Source organism: Arvicanthis niloticus, chromosome 9 (genome assembly GCF_011762505.2).
Source record: "Arvicanthis niloticus isolate mArvNil1 chromosome 9, mArvNil1.pat.X, whole genome shotgun sequence".
Classification (NCBI taxonomy): Eukaryota; Metazoa; Chordata; class Mammalia; order Rodentia; family Muridae; genus Arvicanthis; species Arvicanthis niloticus.
The window spans coordinates 7,163,070-7,185,145 of NC_047666.1; the positions used below are offsets into that span (position 1 = coordinate 7,163,070).

Below are 22,076 nucleotides of genomic sequence, written 5' to 3' on the forward strand. Positions count from 1 at the left end.
TCCAGTTGTCATCACATCATTGCCTCAGGCAATCTCAGTATATCATTGTGTCATCACAATACTCAGATGTCATATCACATGTCTCTTTGTGATGTCACAAAGATACATTGAGATGAGATGTTTAAAGGATCACTATTCTGTTATGAGATGTGACCCTACAGGGCTCTTGTGATATCAAAATGCTCTACAGACACCAGAATGTTCACTAAAACAGTGCAGGGCTCCACCATTTGCCACTGTGCATTGACACATTGATTTGTTTTGTTATCAAAATATTCTGTTGTATCCTTACAATATTAAATTATAATATCACAAAGATATTGTGATGGTGACATCACAAACATGAATCATTATATTAGATGCTCAACTGGACTGACAATGATTCATTGTGCTATTATAGTGTTGAATTTTGCTTGAATGAAGTCATAATGCTCCACTGAGTCAACACATTGCCATATTACATATATATTATCATGCAATGATGGCACGGCAATGCTGAATTATGCTATCACAATGTTGAATTGTGATATAACAGAACAGTGTTATACCACCAAACTGCACTGTGACATCATTAAAGCATTTTCTGACATAGCAAAACTGGCTTCACTATAACATATGATTTTCCTTGTGATGTCACAATCCTCAAAAATTATGTCACTGCTTCATTGTGACACCATAAAGTAAAATTTGATTACTATGTGCTGTGCAAGAAGCTCCCATCTGTATTACTCAGGAAGTTGAGATAGGAACAGTTTGATGTCTAGCATGGGTTACATAGTAGAATCTCTTTTAAAACAGAAGAGGAAAATGGGCTTGAGATTAGCTTCTTATTGTGCTTTCCTGGCATGCTTGAGTCCCTGAAGTTCATCTCCAGCACTGCAAAAATTGGTCATAGTGGTGCACAGTGGAGCAGGAAGACTCTAACTTCAAAGTCTTTCTATGTATATAGTCAGTTAAAGCTGGACTGGCATACAGATCTTATAAATATAGAGTAATAGTATAAAGTTCTTGAACCATTGAATTCCTGTGTAAACATTTATATTTGTGCATGATAGGAAGTATGCGATAATAATTTATAATGTTTTGGTTTTGAGACAAGGTCTCCCTGTGTAGCTCTAACTAGTTGGAAAATTATTATATAGGCCAGACCATCCTTGAACTCACAGAGCTCCAACTATTCTCCCTCTCAAGTGCTGACATCCAAAGTGTTTGCTACCCACATTTGTTTGCCACCTATTTTTGGTGTCAGATGGAATCTTCTAAATCCCTATGTAGACAAGGATAGATATCCTTAAATATATAATCTTCTTGCTTCAGCCTCAGTGCAGATATTATGGACATGAACCAACATACCTAGCATAGGACTATATAAACAAATACCCTATTCCCAATCCTACTGAAATTTGTACGAGTGCACTGAATAGGACTTCTCTTAACTCAATATGGCTTCTCTCAACCCTTGGTACATCATCCAGAGCTTCTGGCCTCTTTTTTTTTCATTACCATAGGGAAATGTAACCTGACATGAAAGCCATATTCAAAAAAATCTGAACCAAGAGATGGAAAGACTAGCTTCCTGATACCATTGAGTCACTTGGACCGGCCATAACTGGCATCATCTTGACTTTCAGGTTCAGTAATGTCAATAATTTTTCTTCATTGTCTTGAAACTAGTTTCAATTTAATCTTTTTATTCATTCAGCAGTTTCTCTCCTCTGTAAATGCATTTAAGGCTATTCCCCACTTTCTCTTCTATCAAGGATTACCAGGTGAGAACCTTACCCCAATTCCCTTCCTACCAACTTCTCTGGGAAAACCTAGCAGTGGTGAGCTTCATTAGTGACAACTATCAGTGACCACCAAATGAGACCCCCAACCCCAATTTCCTACCTGTATATCTGGGCATAACCAGCAGTTTCAAGCAATGTGCTGCCTACTCTACTCCATTTTTTGGTCCAGAAGTCTACCTATATTCCTGGAGGCCTTCTGCTGTCAAGTACAAACAGAAGCCTACAACCAGCAGGGACCACCAGTTCTACCTGCTTCCTTGGAGGGCTGCTCCCCTAAAGAACTACCAGGGCTACAAAAACTAGGCATAATCAGATGGCTAAAGGCCAGTGTAAAAATACAGTCAACAAAAGCCAGAGTAATATGGCACCACTAGAGCCTAGCTATCCTATAACAGCAACCTCCAAACATCCTAACACCCCTGAATTGCAAGAAAACGGCCTCATGTCTAATCTTATTAAGATAACAGATACCATTAAAGAGAAAATAAATAAATATCTTAAAGAAATACAAGAAAACACAATTAAACAGGTGAAAGAAACACACAAAACTGTTCAAGATCTGAAAATAGAAAAAGAAGCAATAAAGAAAATACAAACTGATGCAATCCTGGAGATAGAGAACCTAGGAAATTTAAACAATATATTTCTACCTTTCTAATCCTATAGAGAACACTAGAACAAAAATTCTATTATAAGTATAATAATTAGACCCAAACAGCACAGAAATAGATAATTCCACACCAGCAAAACCAAAAGAAGAGAAACACACACACACACACACACAAACATATACACATACACAGACACACACAGACATACACAGTACCACTGCCTCTATCAAAATAACAGGAACTAATATTCACGGCCATTAATATCTGTCAACATCAATGGTCTGAATTCTTCAATTAAAAGACATCGGCGAGGTTTCTGCTCAACCGCAGGCTCCAAGCTTGGGGGGAAAGCATGGGGATGGGGACCCTTACCTGACATGGATCAGGCAGCAGAGCCACATCTCTGTAGACCACCAGAATGGAAGGGCAAAAGAATCATTTCCCACAGCCTAATTGTAGTTTTGATCAACCCTCCCCATCTCTGGCCTCTGCTGCATCTTTGCCCTCCACGGGAGTAGAGACCACCACTCCCCCACCACTGGAACCCATCTCAGGTTTCTGAACAGCCTGGGGTCTATCTTCTCATTCATTTCCAAGGATGTGGTTTCAAAGCTGCAGATAGTGGAGCATCTGAGAAGCGGCCCACAGTCTGAACATTATACTAGCTTGCAGTCCATGGTAGGCTACAAGGCGAGCAATAAGCTGTTAGACATAGATCGCCACTCCCGTCCATGACACCCTAATTCGGGCTGCTGGACTATGCTGTGCCTACATCGTGCTCTGCACTGGCTACAGCTGTTCCTGGAAGGCCTGCGCACCAGCTCTGAGGATGCTCGTACCTCCACACTCTGCAGTGAGGCCTATAATGCCACACTGGCTGTCTATCACTCCTGGATAGTACTGTAAGCTGTCACTGTGGCCTTCTGTGCCTTGCCCTCAAGCAAGGTCTTACTTGAGGCCATGAATGTTGGGTCCTGTGAACAAGCAGTGGCGTGTAGGGAGCCGCGGGAAGCGGTGACAACATTGCCATTACAAGATGGCGCGGGCAGCCAGTGCTCCCACAAGTAAACAACTTTGCGCAGGTGCAAAAGGCAAAAGCGCACCAAGCCACTGCCCATCCCGGGGCATAATATGGGGTGATGAGTGGACAGCCAATCAGAAGTGAACACACCACTCTAGGGTACATATAGCAGTGCCTTTCCTGGGCTTGGGGTCTTCTGCTTCTGCTGATACAAGAATAAAGCCTCCTTGTAGTAACCACCCTAACACTGCCTCATGTGTCTCTTTCGTGGGCAAAGGGGACTCGGAAAGGGCTCGGAACATCTGGCATTGAAACCTGGGAATTTCAAGGTGCCATGGAGACACCCCCCCCCGAGATTCGGGGCGGGTTAAAAGACTACAGGATCAAGGTTTGTCTCTGAGAGATATGTTTGGGATGGAAGCCTTCGTTGCGGGTGGATTTTCACCCATTGCTGCCGCTGCTCTAGTTGGCCTCTTGCTTGTGTTGCTTTTGCCTTTGGCTTATTTGTGTTGTGGGGATCCAGCTCACAGCACAACTATTAGTGCAAGTCAAGAGGTTTCAGGAGAGGTCCACTCCAGGGTATCAGAAACAGAGCGTGTTAGCCGGCATCAGGCCAAGGAGCCTGGGGAAAAAGATAAGGCCAAAGAGCCTGGAAAGGAGAAGCAGGCAAAAAAGCCTGGGCAACAGAGACAGGCCAAGAAGCCTGGTCAAAGAAAGGAGTACTCAAAAGGAACAGGGGCCACTGCAGGGCCTGTTAAGGTTAAGGACCCTTAACCGGCTAGTGAAGAGAGAGTAGAGGTCAAAAGGTCACCCCTATGCCCCATTAAGGAGCTTGCCCCCATAGACCTTAGCAGCTTCGATGAAGAAAGCCTAGAGCAGGAGGCAGGTGCCTATGTAAAAAATAACCATTCTGAGATAAGACTAAGAAAGACCTCGAGTCCCTCGGCCCCACCCTTGCCTCTGGCCTATGCCTCGGGCAGCATCTCTAATTCATTTCTCAGCCCAGGAGATCGGAGACAGCTACAGCTGGCATTTCCGGTTTTTGAAGGGGCAGAAGGCGCTCGTGTTCATGCCCTAGTAGAGTATAGGCAGGTCAAAGAATTAGCTGAGGCAGTACACGCATATGGAATTGGGGCTAATTTTACCCTATCCTAAGTGGAGAGATTAAGTACAGCTGCTATGACACCAGGAGACTGCCAGGACACAGTGAAGGCGATACTTAACAATATGGGCCAATACCTAGAGTGGAAGGCCTTGTGGCATGAGGCACTGCAAGCACAAGCCAGGATTAATGCAAACACTGAGGGACAACAATTATGGACTTTTGACATGCTGGCTGGAGTTGGTGTACACGCGAACGACCAGACCGCTCATCCCTGGCAGGTTTTCGAGCAGATAGCATCAGCTGCAATAAAGACATGGAAGTCTCTCCCTAGGAAGGAAGGCAGTAACCTTTATTTGTCCAATATAATTCAGACATTTAATGAGTCTTTTTCTGATTTTGTGGCCCAAATGACTGAGGCAGCAAGTAGGATTTTTGGTGACCCGGAACAGGTGATGCCATTGATAGAACAAATGGTCTTTGAAAATGCTACAGTGGAATGCCGCACAGTCATTGCCCCTTGTAGGAACAGAGGGTTACAAGACTGGTTGAGAGCCTGTCACTGCTTAGGAGGTCCCCTTACTAATGCCAGACTTGCATCAGCAAACTTAGAAATGGCTGCAGTCCTTCTTAAAGGTCAGAATCGTGGAAAATTCCCTTCAAAACGTATGGCCCGATGCTTTGCCTGTGGGAAGGCGGGACATATGAAGAAAGAGTGCCCAAATAATGAAATACCATCAAAACTGTGCACCAGGTGTGGAAAGGGCTATCATCTGGCTCGGGATTGCCACTCTGTTAGAGATATAAGAGGTCAGATCCTCCCTCCAAATCCCTCAGCCATTAAGGAAGAAAATTTTTCAAAAAACGGATATACGGGCCTAAGATCCCAGGGCCCCAAAAGATATGGGACACTGCTGAACACTCAGGGGACTCTTTTCGCTGCAGAGCCACAAGGGGTTCCGCAGGAGTGGACCTCCGATCCACCTCCCGAGTCCTACTAATGCCACACATGGGGGTGCAGCTGATCCTGGTTGATTATAGAGGCCCCCAGCCAGGGGGAAGTGCCGGCCTTATTTTAGGCCGCTCCTCTCTTACTTTAAAAGGACTTGTGATACACCCCAATGTAATAGATCAGGATTATACCAGAGAACTTCAAGTTCTCTGTTCTAGCCCACAAGGAGTATTCTTCATCTCCCCTGGGGACAGGATTGCTCAATTGGTTGTCCTTCCAAGCTCGCATGATTGTTTTTCATCCACCGAGAAGCTTAGAGGTGCTCACGGGCTTGGTTCCTCAGGAACTGACTTCGCTCATCTGGTGGTTGACCTTAAAACTAGACCCACCTTACAGCTAGCAATAGAGGGGAAGAATTTTACTGGAATTCTGGACTCGGGAGCGGATAAAAGTATTATTTCTTCTAATTGGTGGCCTAAGGCATGGCCTGTTACACGATTGCCCCATTCCCTACAAGGATTGGGATACGAGGCCAGCCCCACAGTCAGTTCTCGCTCGTTGACTTGGCAGGCACCAGAAGGTCAAACAGGAAGTTTTATACCTTATGTTCTTCCTCTCCCTGTCAATCTCTGGGGAAGAGACATCTTACAAGACCTAGGGCTAGTTCTGACCAGTGAGTACTCCCCACAAGCTATAAACATTATAAACAGAATGGGATTCAAAGAAGGGAAGGGTCTTGGCAGGAACGAACAAGGAAGGTTAGATCCTGTCTCATAAGAATCAAACACAAGAAGACAAGGCCTGGGTTTTCCCTAGTTGCCATTGAGGGTTCTATGCCCATACCCTGGCTCACAGAGGAGACCATGTGGGTCCCTCAGTGGTCCCTATCCTCTGAAAAATTGGAAGCTGCTACAAAACTAATTAAAGAACAAGTGCAGCTCGGTCATCTACAACCTTCTACCTCTCCCTGGAATACACCCATATTTGTCATTAAAAAGAAATCCGGAAAGTGGAGACTTTTACATGATTTAAGAGCCGTCAATGCACAGATGCAACTATTTGGCTCTGTGCAACAAGGCTTGCCTTTACTCTCTGCCTTGCCTAAGCAGTGGAAAATCATAATTATAGATAATAAAGATTGTTTTTTCTCAATTCCTTTGTGTTCACAAGATAGACCAAGATTTGCATTTACACTACCTACTATTAATCATTTTGAACCTGATAAAAGATATCAGTGGAAAGTTCTGCCTCAGGGCATGGCCAACAGCCCCACTATATGTCAGCTGTATGTACAAATGGCCCTCGAGCCAATTAAGAGACAATTTCCCTCTCTGCTGCTGGCCCATTACACAGATGACATTATTATGTGTCATAAGGATTTAAGTACTTTACAGACCTGATACCCTTATTATTAAACACCTTGGAACAGTGGGGTCTACATGTTGCTACTGAGAAAGTTCAATTTTCAGAAATTGGCTCCTTTTTAGGGACAGTTATCTATCCAGAAAAGATAATTCCTCAGAAATTGGAGATTCGTAGAGACCATTTACATACTTTGAATGATTTTCAGAAATTATTAGGTGATATAAATTGGTTAAGACCATTTTAAAAAATTCCCTCGGCCGAGCTGAAACCTTTATTTGATATTTTGGAAGGGGATGCTCATATTTCCTCACCGAGGGCCTTAACACCGGCTGCGAGCCGTGCTCTACAACAGTAGAAAATGCTTTACAAGATGCCCAGTTGAAACCCATAGATGAAACCAAAACCTTTGATTTATGTGTTTTCAAAACTAGATGCTTACCCACCGCTGTATTATGACAAGAGGGGCCTTTGTTATGGATTCATCCCAATGCTTCTCCCGAAAAGATTATTGAAAGGTATCCAGATTCAGTCGCTCAGCTTGCCCTTCATGGACTAAAATCAGCCATTACCCATTTTGGAAGGGAGCCTAAGGTTTTGATAGTGCCTTATACTGCCCATCAAGTCCAAATATTAACAGCGACCTCTGATGTTTGGGCAGTGTTGGTCAAATTGTCCAAACTTCAAAAAACTTTCAAAGGTCAAATTGTCCTTCAATGGTCAAATAGATAATCATTATCCTAAGCATCCCATCTTACAATTTGCCTTAACTCAAGCTATCATATTTCCACATATTGTGTCTCAGGACACAATGATGTCCAAAGATGGAATGGTAGTTTATACGGACGGCTCTAAAAGAGGAGTGGGTGCCTATGTGGTTAATGATAAGGTTACATCCAAACAGTACCATGAAACCTCACCTCAAATTGTGGAATGCTTAGTGGTGTCAGAGGTTCTGGAAATCTTTCCAGGTCCCTTAAATATTGTTTCAGATTCCTTCTATGTGGTTAATGCAGTGAAAGCATTAGAAGTTGCTGGGTTAATTAAGACATCTAGCAGACTTGTAAAAGTTTTTCAAAAGATTCAGCTTACCCTGGCTAAGCGAAGATTCCCAGTCTTTATAACTCATATTAGGGCTCACTCAGGCTTACCGGGACCTATGTCCCATGGAAATGACCTGGCAGATGGAGCCATAAAGTTGATTGCAATTGCCCTTTCACCAAAATTGGATTTGGCTAAATCCTTTCATAAAAGTTTTCATGTGACAGCTGAGACACTACGATGTCGATTTAACATCACTAGAAAAGAGGCTAGAGATATCGTGACTCAGTGCCAAAACTGCTGTCAATTCCTACCTGTTCCCCATACTGGAATTAACCCTCGGGGAATTAGGCCATTACAGATCTGGCAAATGGATGTTACTCACATCCCATCCTTTGGCAAATTACAATATTTGCATGTCTCCCTTGATACCTGTTCTGGAGTTATGTTAGCCTCTCCATTGACTGGAGAAAAGGAGGCCCATGTTATTCAACATTGTCTCGAGGCTCGGAGTGCCTGGGGAAAGCCTAAAATCCTTAAAACTGACAATGGACCAGCCTACACTTCTCAAAAGTTTGGACAATTTTGTTTCCAAATGAATGTGACACACCTGACTTGTCTTCCTTACAACTCTCAGGGACAGGGCATCATTGAGCGTCTTCATCATATCCTTAAAACTTATTTGATAAAACAAAAAGGAGAAGTTGAGGAAGCTCTGCCCACGGTGCCACGGGTTACTGTTTCTCTGGCACTTTTTACTCTCAACTTTTTGAATTTTGACAGTCAGGGCAACACTGTGGCTGATCGCCATTGCCTGGAACCAACTAGGCCAAAAGAAATGATAAAATGGAAAGATGTTTTGACTGGTCAATGGAAAGGCCTGGATCCTATTTCAATGAGATCCAGGGGAGCGGTCTGTGTTTTTCCACAGGAAGAAGACAACCCATTTTGGCTGCCAGAGCGACTGACGCAGCGACTTGCGGTTCCTGAAAATGACTCCCCCCCTCCCCCCGAAGGATTCCTCTGCAGACGCTCTCAGTTCTCATTTGGACTCTCCTAAATCGGGTTCCTAGTATATATAGTGAATTTAGATGGCTCTCCTATCTACTTTTCCAAAACCTATGCCCTTGCCTTCTTAAAAGGCGCCGCTTCTGCTAAACAGAATTTCTCTTATACCCTTAACTGTAATGCCTCACTCCAGTTTGTGTGTATCCTCCATTTCTTTTCATCCTATCCAACAACTCCTTTGTTGCAGTAAATCTCTTGCCCATGGGGAGTCCATAGAACAAAGACACAAGTCAATAAATATCAAATGAATGCTGCATGCCTAGATTGGACAGATTTACCATTAAACTACACTATTCCCCGGCTAAGAGAGCTCTTAACAACTTGCGGTTTCCTAGGTCAAGGTCTTCTTCATCTTCTCTCTCTCCACCAACTGCCCTCTGCTTCGACCAACTGCCAACTCCTCACTTCCCAACGGCTCTCCTCCTCTTATCTCCTTTCCCTGCCTCTGGCTCCTCCCACTCAGTTGATGCATCCCAAGGGTTCAGCCCATTGCACTGGGTTGATGAGAGGTCTAAGTCTAGCCAGCCCTTGCCTGAATAACTGTGGTACCTGAATATTTAGAGGTGTTTGCGAGTGGGTACTCGACAGGGAATGTTCCACGAGTGTGGATAGATTTCCCGAAAGTATGCCTGATTGCACATAGGTTTGATGCCAAACACCTCCTCTCCTGGTGGCGCCCCAGGGAGGAGGCTCCCTTTCCCCGACAAAGGCATCGAGATTGGTATGGGAAGTATTACTCATTGCACGACGACAAGAAAAGAAACCCATTACAATATCTCATTTTTACAGGGGATCAGGCCTCTGCTTTCCCTCGCTGAGTTGGTGCCACGCTTGATAGGCAAAAGGCCGTTCCATCTTTATAAAATAGATAGGGGGAGATGTAGAGAGCCACGGTGAGCGTTGACAACATTCGCCATTACAAGATGGTGCGGGAATTTGGTGCTCCCACAAGTCAACAACTAACTGCACAGGTGCAAAAGGCAAAAGCGCGCCAAGCCACTGCCCATCCTGGGGCGTAATATGGGGTAATGAGTGAACAGCCAATCAGAAGTGAACACACCACTCTAGGGTACATATAGCAGTGCCTTTCCTGGGCTTGGGGTCTTCAGCTTCTGCTGATACAAGAATAAAGCCTCGTTGTAGTAACCACCCGAACACTGCCTCATGTGTCTCTTTCACAGGCGAAGGGGACTCGGAAGGGGAGCAGAAAAGTGGAGATGCTGGGAGAGGCCCTGCCCTTCATTGAGCATGTTTATGACATCTCCCAGAAGCTCTATACTGAGCATTCTCTGCTAGACCTGCCCTAGTAGTGGTAATCATACTGTGTAGACTTCCCCTGCTCAGAACTGGATTTGGGCAACCTGGGACTACTCCCACAGCAGTGCTTTCTGGATCCTACTGTCATCCCTGACAGCTGAACATGTTGAGAGCCACAGTCTGTAAAAGAAAGGTGATGGGCAGCTGAACAGAGAAAGGTGGGTGCTGGTCATCCTCTTGGTCAAGGATGAGACAGTTAAACTCCAGTTTTGCCCTCCACTTTAGTTATGTGTGTGTTCAGTCAGGCTTGATTGAAGTGCAGATGGCAGGTGGAGAAGATGGGGGCTGGGGGGGTGGTCATGTATCTGCAACAGCCCAAGGTTGCTCTACCTCTTATGTAGAATCAGAAATGGTATTAGGACACAGGACCCTGGAGCTGTCCTCCCATAACCAACATGCCCAGCCATTGTGTATCCTGTACCCATCTTGAGCCTCAGACATGGCACTGGTGCCAGGCAAACATTCCTGGGCCTACATGCCTGGGGCCCCTTCATATTCTAAAAGATGTCCTCAGGTAAGATGAAGTTCCTCTGGCAGTGGCATGAGTACTAAAGGCTCTTTTCCTGCCCTTCATCTGCTTCCTTGTTAGTCTCTCTACATACCAAACAGGGCCCTTGTCTCCTTGGAAATGGGAATTGTATGAAACCGATAGCTGATACTTCTCTAGGAAAGTCTGCCCTGGTCAGTACAGCTTGTTTCACAGCTTCTGTAGTCTAGTTCCATCAGCCTTCTGAAGGTGGCCTCTTACAGCACATGCACCCCCCACCTCCAAGATTCTAAGACGTCAATATTAACTGGCCAAACCATACTTCTCTCTAGCCAGCCCTTCTGCTCTTGTTGTTATGATATCCAGGTGACTCAGGACATGACTCATGGAAGGGACTAGGCCCCTTTGTCTGACAGATGGCCATACCCAGCATGGCTGATAACCAGTGTATAAGACCCTAAAGTTTCTGAGTCTTAATGTTAAACCTTAGGAGAGTATCCTCAGCATAGCTGAGGTGTGTAAATGCAAACTTTGGGGCATATCTCTTTCCTTAAGAACTGTGATATATGTAGTATTTCCAACATAAATAAATTATACCTACATGATTGGGAAAAAAAAAAAGACACGGGCTAACAGAGTGGATGGGTAAACAGGATCCATCAGTGTGTTGCATACAAGAAACACATCTCAGCAAAAAAAAAAAAAAAAAAAAAAAAAGATGGTCATTACTTCAGAGTAAAGGGCTGGAAAAAGGTATTCCAAACAAATGGACCCAAGAAACAAGCTGGAGTAGCTACTCTAATATCAAGTGTACATATTTCTAAAAAGAACTGCTTTATAGATTTGAAGACATATACTTCAGCTGAAGACTCAGGGTTTGAGTTGCAGAAACTTTGTCTCAATTTCTTGAGTTCTAATATGGAACAAACAATATTTAAATCTTTCCATTATAATTTAGCTCATGACTTGCTGTGTCTCCCTGTTTGTGTACTGTACCTAAGTGGTAGAATTTTGACTAAGAACACCCAACTAAGTAATAACTGATCATTGATAACTACATATGTGTTTTTATAACTTCAGTGCTCCCTTCCAATCTTCAGTATATCAACATTCTTGTGGTAAATGGCCATCACTACTTTTCTGTCTAGTTTCCTTCATTCAGTGCATTGCTAGAAATATCAATAGGAACATTAATTCATAGTGGTGAAATTACTGCTGTAGGCCTCATGTGATGACAACAATCTTAGTATGGTGGTTGGTGGTAGAAAGTCACAAAATAGAACATCGACAAAACCTTTTACCTGTTAATCACAAAGCAGTAGCCAGACAGAGATGTGGGAAGGATGAATGGTTATTAAAGGTTATAAAATTTTCCAAAGAAAACTGTAGTTAATTCCTGTATCTGTGATTCCTTCTTCTCCATAAACACTGAGAAATTTATAAATTAATCAGCCTAGCTGAAGGCTCAATGGAAGTCATGATTCTTTTCAGGAAGATTTCTACATAGAGTACTAACTGCTACAGTCTAATGAATTGTATGAGTGCATAGTACATAGCTCTTGGTATGATTCTCCTTACAATGAATACTTAAAGGATGAATCTCCTCTTAATAAGGATGTATATTTCGTTCCTAGCAACCACATTAAGTGGCTCATAACTCTCTCCCCTTCTTGATTCCTCTTAACCTGCATACATCTACTTTACATAAATTCACCCAGGCACAAACACAATTCACATTTAAAAAAATCAGTTAATAAATATATAATATTTTTAGAATTTACTCTAGATGGTGCAACATCTTATAACCAACTGAGTACATCTGTGCTATAGTTTTGTTTTTGTTAGAGCCACAAATAGTTTGTAAAATGAAACATGGTCTGTGGGTCCTTGGGGTGCGATTTGAATGCATGCATGTATGGCTTCCTATAGGTTCTTTGCTTAGGCATACATTTATCTGATAGGTGACTCATGCCTATGGAATGCTAGAAAAGAGAGAGCCTGATTTAGAATAAAATAAAAATGTCTTCTTCTGTATGCCATATACCATATGCTAAATTCCTCTTAAGGTCAGTTATAAAACCATCAACATAATCTACTATATAAACAAACTGAAAAGAAAAAAACCACATGATCATCTCACTGGATACTGAGAAAGCATTTGACAAAATTCAACATCCCTTCATGACAAAAGTCTTAGAAAGATCAGGAATTCACGGCCCATACCTAAACATAATAAAAGCAATATACAGCAAACCAGTAGCCAACATCAAACTAAATGTAGAGAAACTTGAAGCAATCCCACTAAGATCAGGGACTAGACAAAGCTGCCCACTCTCACCCTACCTATGCAATATAGTACTGGGAGTCCTAGGCAGAGCAATCAGACAACAAAAGGAAGTCAAAGGGATACAAATAGGAAAGGAAGAATTCAAAATATTACTATTTGCAGATGATATGATAGTATACTTAAGTGACCCCAAAACTTCCACCAGAGAACTCCTAAACCTGATAACTTCAGCAAAGTGGCTGGATATAAATTCAATTCCAACAAAGAAGTAACCTTCCTCTACTCGAAGGATAAACAGGCTGAGAAAGAAATTAGCAAAATGATACCTTTCACAACAGTCAGAAATAATATAAAATACCTTATTGTGAATCTAACCAAGTCCCTAGCTTGGTCTTTTTGGCTGGGGCAGACACATAGCTAGTCTGCTCCCATGAACACACCATATGCTGAGATATTCTAGAGGAGCCACTGCAATCAGAGCAGTGGGTAAGAACCCTCTCCCACTACCCTATGCCCCAGAGCTACACCTGGGAGCCTGGGGAGCTCAGGACCCATCACCTACCCAAAACCCACTCCTTCAGACTACCAATCCCTTTCCACCCCTCACTTGATCCTTTTGGCTGGGGCAGACACCTTGATGGTCTGATTCTGTGAAGACACCATATCCTGAGCCATTCTAGAGGAGCCACTATAATCAGAGCAGGGAATAACTATCTGGTCTGCTCCCATGAAGACATCATATCCTGAGCCATCCTAGAGGAGCCACTGCACTCAGAGCAGCAGGATTTCAGGATCCCAGAGGCAGCCTGAGTCCCAGGAGTTCTTCCACCAAGGAGATCAGGATAACAGAATCACAGAGACAGCTAAACTCTGAGGAGTTCTGATACAAGCAAGATAACTGGAAAGACAGGCTCCAGTCAGAGACAGTGAGTGAAGGTAGCACTAGAGTTAACCATGTGGAGAAAGGCAGGCACAAGAACATAGGCAACAGAAACCAAAGTTACTTGGCATCATCAGAACCCAGTTCCCCCACCATAGCAAGTCCTGAACCATCACACCAGAAAACCAGGATTCAGAATTAAAATCACTTCTCATGATGATGACAGAAGACCTTAAGAAGGACATAAACAACTCCCTTAAAGAAGTACAAGAGAACACAGGTAAACAGGTAGAAACCCTTAAAGAGGATACACAAAAATCCTTTAAAGAATTTTAAGAAAACACAACCAAACAGGTGAGGGAATTAAACAAAACCACCAAGGATCTAAAAATGGAAGTAGAAACAATAAAGAAATCTCAAAGGGAGACTACCCTGAAGATAGAAAACCTAGGAAAGAAATCAGGAGTTGTAGAGGCAAGCATCACTAACAGAATACAAGAGATAGAAGAGAGAATCTCATGTGCAGAAGATACCATCAAAAACATTGACACAACTGTCAAAGAAAATGCAAAATGCAAAATGCTCCTAACCCAAAGCATCCAAGAAATCCAGGACACAATGAGAAGACCAAACCTGAGGATAATAGGTATAGATGAGGGTGAAGATTCACAACTTAAAGGGCCAGTAAATATCTTCAATAAAATTATAGAGGAAAACTTCCCTAATCTAAAGAAACATATGTCCATGAACATACAGAGCCTACAGAACTTCAAATAGACTAGACCAGAAAAGAAATACCTCCAATCACATAACAATCAAAACATCAAATGCACAAAACAAAGGAAAAAATACTAAAAGCAGTAAAGGAAAAGGTAAAGTAACATATAAAGGCAGACCTATAAGAATTACACCAGACTTCTCACCAGAGACTATAAAAGCCAGAAGATCCTGGACTGTAATTTCTCTATAGTCTCTATTTTCATTTTTATGTCCTGGATGATTTTGTTCAATTTCTTCACCTGTTTGGTTGCATTTTCTTGTAATTCTTTAAGGGATTTTTGTGTATTCTCTTTAAGGGCTTCTACCTTTTTATTTGTGTTCTCATGTATTTCTTTGAGGGAGTTATGTGTGTCCACCTTAAAAGTCCTTTATCATCATCATGAAAAGTGATTTTAATTCTGAATCCTGCTTTTCTGGTGTAATGGGGTGTCCAGGGCTTGTTATGGTAGGAGAGCTGGATCCTGATGATGCCATGTAACCTTGATATCTGTTGCTTATATTCTTACACTTGCCTTTCACTCCAAAAAAACAATATTACTCAATTAAAATACAAGGTACAGAGCTAAATAGAAAATTCTCAACAGAGGAATTTTGAATGGCTGAGAAACTCTTAAAGAGATTTTTAACATCTTTATTCGTCATGTAAAAGAAGACTAAAATTGCTTAGGGTCAGTTCTCTCTGTTCTTTTTTCTCGTTTGGTTCTTCTTGAGGCAGAGAAGGGGGAAAAGTGTTGGTGTAATCTTAGGAAATATATATGGTTGTTGTTTAATAGTAAAGTGTTTACCTATTTTAAATTTTAGTTGCTTTATTTTAGCTGACTTGCCTTCTGATTGTCTCTGCGGTAGGAAATTGTTTAGCATCTCATTGTAAAATATCAGGAGATTAAATAAAGTAGAATTTTTTCTATATCCACAGGAACTGCTCAGCTCTAACCTCTAGAGGGTCTACATAGAAAATATATAGGGAACTCAATACGTTAAACATAATCAAAATAAAAGTGGACAGCAGATCTAACAGAGAATTCTCAGTATAGGACTATGATATGGCTGAGAAAACTTAAAGACATGTTCCACATCCATAACCATCAGATAAAGGTAAATCAAAACTACATTAAAATTCTTATACCTATCAGAATTGCTAAGATCAAAACCACAGGTGACAGTTCATGCTGATGTGGGTTTGAGAGAAAGAAGAATTCTATTCCATTGCTGGTGGGAGTGAAAACGTACAATTTTTTTTCAGTCATTAGGATAGTTCCTCAGAAAATTGGAAATCAATCTACCTTAACATCCAGGTATATTACTCTTGATCATGCTCCATCTTACCACAAGAACACTTGCTCTGCTATGTTCTTAGCAGATTTATTCATAATAAACAGAAACTGGAAACAATCCAGATATTCAAAGAATAGATGAAGAAAATATGATATATTTACACAATGGAGTATTACTCAGCTGTTAGAAAAAAATGAGATCATGAAATTTGCAGTTAAATGGATGAATCTAGGAAAAAAACTTTCCTGATATAGGCTATGAAGCCCAGAATGTCATGCATGACATGTTCTTCCTTCCTTCTAAGTGGACATTAGCAGTTAACGAAAGATAATATCACCACAATCCACAGAGCCAGAAAAGCTAAGAACAAGGAGGGCTCTAGTGAGGAGGCAGGGGTTGCCTTGGAGAAGGAAAATCAAATAGTTTTTTGTGGGTGAACACAGGGCAGATGAGTATGGGAACAAAAAGGATCAAGTCTAGGAGGGTGGGATGGGGGGAAATTGTACATAGAGAGACTACTAGAATAGGGAGTTATTTAGGAGATAATGTGGGAACCTAGTGCACTGGGAACTTCTGGATCCTATAAAGGTGACTCTAGCAAGGAGTCCCATAAAAAAGGACACAGAGCCTGATCCAAGCATCTTCTGTAACCAGAAAAGGCTTCCAGTGTTTGGTCTAGGACACCAATCTTACCACATAATTTTTAATGGCAAACTTTTCTATCTGCAAGACGTAGTGGGACAATGGTTGCTCAGGGCCTGTAACGATGGCCAACCAAAAACTGGTCTAAATTGAGGTCCTAGTCATGAGAGGGAGCCCATGTCTGAAACTAACTGGATAGCCAGATACTGGAATTTAGATGTCTTAGAGACTTAGTTTATAACCAAACAACACTGACTAAAAAAAAAAAAAAAAAGTCAATGAAAAAATTCCTAAGTATATTCTGCTATACATGTAGATCTATTCTTAGTCCATTTGCCATTAGACAGATTTCCTTATACAGCAAATAATAGTAGGTTAAGAGACCCAAATCTGAACATTAGTCAGTGCTCTAGAAACCCTATGGAAGTAGAAGAGGAAGGATTGTAGAAGCCAGAGGGGTGGATAATACCAGAAAAACACAATCCATAGAATCAACCCAGCAAGATTTAAAGGTGCTCACAGAGACCAAAGCAGCAATCACATAGTTTGCATGGGTTTGTACTAGGTATTCTAGACATGTAGTGTAATTGTTTACCTCTGATTTCTGTGAGACTCCTAACAGTAGGTGTGAATGTGTCTGACTCTTTTGCATGCTCTTGGGACTCGACCTCTGATTGGGTTACATTGTCCAGCTTAATATGACAGTTTGTTTCTGGTCTTATTGTATCTTGTTATAGTGTGTTCAGTTGATATTACTAGGAGGACTGATATTTTCTGAAAGAAAATGAAGGAGCAAAGGATAGTATTTGGTGTGGGGCACTAGGGAGTGTAAATCCTGTGGGATATATTACATGAGAGAATAATAAAAACACAGGCTATGAGAAATAAATGACTTGAACTCTAAAATATTTTTGCTATATTGTGCCATTTACATCATGTCTTGATTTTATTTCTACAGATATCTTGAGCTTGTGTATTAGGTATTTACATTTTCAGTGTGACTCTTCTAATAATTTACAATCATTCCATTTCTGATTTCTCCAAAATGTGCAAGAAGAGTCTGATTGAAATTCATCTAGTAGAGGGAGGCATAGCTCTGGCTTTTTTTTTACCAGAGATATCACAACTCAGTCAGTGTTTCCATAGGCCTTTGAATTTTTCTATTTTTTTTTTTATATTTTATTTACAATTCAGATGCCATCCCTTTCCCCATTTCCCCTCCCTAGAGAACACCTAACCCATGCCCACTTTTCCTTTTTGCTTTTATACAATTTTTAAAAATGTTAATCAAAGGCTTTATAAGTTTGGTAATGCTCATTCAGAAGTATAACCCAATACCCAACCTAGACATATCAACTATCTTTGACTGGTGGAGACACGTGAACATTGGCCTCCATGCCCCCCTATTTTTCTCTCTCTTTCTCTCTCTCATCACCTAGCTTCTCCTCTCCTTCATCTTCTCCTCTCCTTATTCCATCTCTTCCTCTTGGTACTCCTTCCCCCTTAGCTCCTCCTACATATCATGCTTCCTGTTAAAGTAAAACTTTTCTCTCTAAATACAATTAGAGCATAATTATTCCTAATTGTATCAGTGAAGTACAAGATAGTCCTAATACCCAGTCCATCATTTTGTTGACTAACCAGAACCTCTGTCATCTCTCCTAACTAAAACACCTAGTTTTTAACCTGGCTTTTTTCTTGGCTTTAGAATGAATGTCAGTTGAAAACCATCTGCTCAGATCTTTTCTCTCAAAGTAAACAGCCAGGATTGGCTATGAGACTATAGGTCTTCAACCCTGTCAGAAATCCAAAATGACTAAGTTAACTGAAATTATGGGAAGCACTAAGCATAGCTTCTAAAATTTAGCCAATTTATAGTGATCGCTGAACACCTGGAAAGCCCCTATACTATCAAACGTTGGAGCATCAAATCTTCAGCCTTCTGGCCCAGAATCATCTGACAGACCATAGTGATACAGAATTATTAAGGGCTGGTTACTCTGTCTAGGCAAATATAATCAGTCGACTATTCTGCAAGTATGTCCTTTTCTGGACAGTGATTTGTCTGTAGATGGAAAGAGGCAATTCTTGCCTAGTGGCTGTCATTGCACAACTGGAGTAACTCCAAAGATGCTCAATTTCTTCTTAGAATCCAAGACAGGAAGCTGTCAGGAGCAGACAGGTCTCTGATCAAAATGAATATTAATATATAAATATTTGTAACATCAATTCTATGGACTTCTGATGTTTAAGGTAACCTGGACTGTTGTCTGTTAACTCCTCTCAGCTATTTCTAAGTAAAATATAGAAAACACCCTAGCAATAAACTCAAAGGTATGAATTTGCTATAGTCCCTGAACCATTCCAAATCAGTTAGAAAAGTTAAAGAAGGACTGGGTCTAAGCTTTGTATTCCTAAATGTGTTATACAGGCATAATGCCCATGAGAGTATCAATATTCATCTCACTTTTATATTAATAAGAAGCTCGTACCAATAAAAACCTTAAAATTTGTAATCAAAGTAAATTTTATACCATTTAAGAAATTATAACTTCATCTAGATATTAATTATGCAGATTTCTATCAATAGGTTATGGCTATGCAATAAGTCCTAGTTAATCCTCCCTGTTCCAAGGAAACCACTACTTATCCCTAGAAAGACAGCCCAATATTAACCACCTTAGTCCCCAAGCCCAGGGAATAGGGGCGCTGACTCTTCTTTTAACTTCCTCAAGCTGATTATCGGCATTGAGATAAGAGAAGAGGTGTTGGGGTGGGGGGAGAGTAAATTGATAAGCCTCTGACTCTGTGTCTTCACTGCATCCAGATGGAATTCCAGGACATCGGAGGTTTGGGCAGGTCTGCTCAGTATGCTTGATGAGTAGATACACCAAGGCTGTGTATTCTGCAATATACAATTCTCAGAAAAAGTTTTAGTATCAAGAAAAAAATTTTTTTTTCCTAGAGGGCTGACATTTTTTTAAAGATGTTGGTTCTAACAACTTTTCTTTTTTCCCCCTTTTTAAAATTCGTTGTAATATTTACATTTCAAATTTTATCCCCTTATCCCATTCCCCCCACCACCCAGGAACCCCTTATCCCATCCCCACTCCTTGTGCTTCTATGAGGGTGTGATTTTCCAGTTTCTATACTGTTTCCATTAACATAAACTGCCTCCTAAATTTCTAAATCCTTTCCTTTGTGCTATTAAATCTATTTTTCTTTTTTTCTTTCTCTTTTTTTCTTTTCTCTTTTTTCTCCTTTTTCCCCTTTTTCATCTTTTTTTTAAAATTGGGTATTATATTTACCTTTCACATTTTATCCCCTTACCCCACTTCGTCCCACCACCTAGAAACCTCCTATTCCATCCCCCCTCCTCATGTTTCTATGAGGCAGTGACCGCAACTACCCCCCCCCGCCACTACCCATTCCCTACCCTCACATACCTCCCCCCCACTCTGTGTTCGTTTTTTATGGGACCAAGAAACTCCTCTCCCACCTATGCCTGACAAGGCCATCCTCCCCTACATATACCGCTGGAATCATGGGTCCCTCCCTATGTGCTCCCAGGCTGGTGGTTTAGACCCTGGGGGGCTCTGGTTGTTTGGTATTGTTGCTTTCCTCCTGGGGTCATAAACCCTTTCTGCTCCTTCAATCTTCTCTCTAAGTTCTCCATTGGGAAACCCGTGATTATATCAGTGGTTAACTGTGAGCATAGTCCTCTGAATGTGTTAGTCTTTGACAGACCTCTAAGGAGACAGCTATATCATGTTCCTGACAGCATGCACTTCCAGCCATCCACATCAGTGTCTAGCTTAGGTGACTGTACATGGGATGGATACCCAGGTGGAATGGTCTCCTGATGGCCCCTTCTTCAGTTTTTGACCAATGTTTTGTTTCCATATTTTCCCACTTGAGTATTTTTGTTACTCATTCTAAGTAGAACTGAGGCATCCCCTCTTGGTCTTCCTTCTTCATGAGCTTCATGTGGTCTGAGGGTTGAGTCTTCGCTATTCCAAGCTTTTGGGCTAACATCCACTTAACAGTGAGTAAATACCATGTGTGTTCTTTTGTGATTGAGTTAACTCACTCAGGATGATAATTTCTAGATCCATCCATTTACCTAAAAATTTCTCGAATTCATTATTTTTAATAGTTGAGTAATACTCCATTGTGTAGATGTACCATATTTTTTGTATCCATTCCTCTGTTGAGGGACATCTTGGTTCTTTCCAGCTTCTGGCTATTATAAATAAGGCTGCTATGAATATAGTGGAGCATATGTCCTTATTATCTGTTAAAGCATCTTCTGGGTATATGCCCAGGAGTGGTATAACTGGGTCCTCAGGTAATGCTATGTCCAGTTTTCTGAGGAACTGTCAGACTGATTTCCAGAGTGGTTGTTCCAGCTTGCAATCCCATCAACAATGTAAGAATGTTCCTCTTTCTCCGCATCCTCACCAGCATCTACTAGCACCTGAGTTTTTGATCTTGGCCATTCTGATTGGTGTGAGGTGGTATCTCAGGGTTGTTTTGATTTGCATTTCCCTGATGACTAAGGATGTTGAGCATTTCTTAAGGTGCTTCTCAGCCATTCGAGTTTCCTCTGTTGAGAATTTTTTTTGTTTAGCTCTGTACCCCATTTTTAATAGGGTTATATGGTTGTCTGGAGTATAATTTCTTGAGTTCTTTGTATATCTTGGATATTAGCGCTCTATCAGATGTAGGATTAGTTAAGATCTTTTCCCAATCTGTTGGTTGCCGATTTGTCTTATTGACAATGTCTTTTGCCTTACAGAAGCTTTGCAATTTGATTAGGTCCCATTTGTCAATTCTTGATCTTAGAGCATAAGCCATTGGTGTTCTGTTCAGGAACTTTTCCCCTGTGCCTAGGTATTCAAGGGTCTTTCCCACCTTCTCTTCTATTAGTTTCAGTGTATGTGGTTTTAAGTTAAGGTCTTTTATCCACTTGGATTTGAGCTTTGTACAAGGAGATATGAATGGATCGATTTGCATCTTTCTACATGTTGACCACCAGTTGAACCAACACCATTTGCTGAAAATGCTGTCCCTTTTCCACTGGATGGTTTTAGCTCCTTTGTCAAAGATCAAGTGTCCATAGATATGTGGGCTCATTTCTGGATCTTCAGTGCTATTCCATTGATCTTCATGCCTGTCTCTGTACCAATACCATGCAGTTTTTATTACTATTGCCCTGTAGTATAGGTTGAGGTCAGGGATGGTGATTCCCCCAGAAGTTCTTTTTTTGTTGAGAATAGTTCTCACTATCCTGTTTTTTTTGTTGTTGCAAATAAATTTGCAAATTGCTCTTTCTGTCTCTATGAAGAATTGATTTGGAATTTTGATGAGGATTGCATTGAATCTATAGATTGCTTTTGGCAAGATGGCCATTTTTACTATATTAATCCTGCCAATCCAGGAGCATGGGAGATCTTTCCAT

The 22,076-nt window shown here is 41.4% G+C and overlaps 1 pseudogene; it reads left to right on the forward strand.

Moving 5' to 3' along the window:
- The first annotated feature begins 1,442 nt into the window (after positions 1-1,442).
- Positions 1,443-10,254, forward strand: LOC117714959 (ceramide-1-phosphate transfer protein pseudogene; annotated as a pseudogene).
- Positions 10,255-22,076: the final 11,822 nt, after the last annotated feature.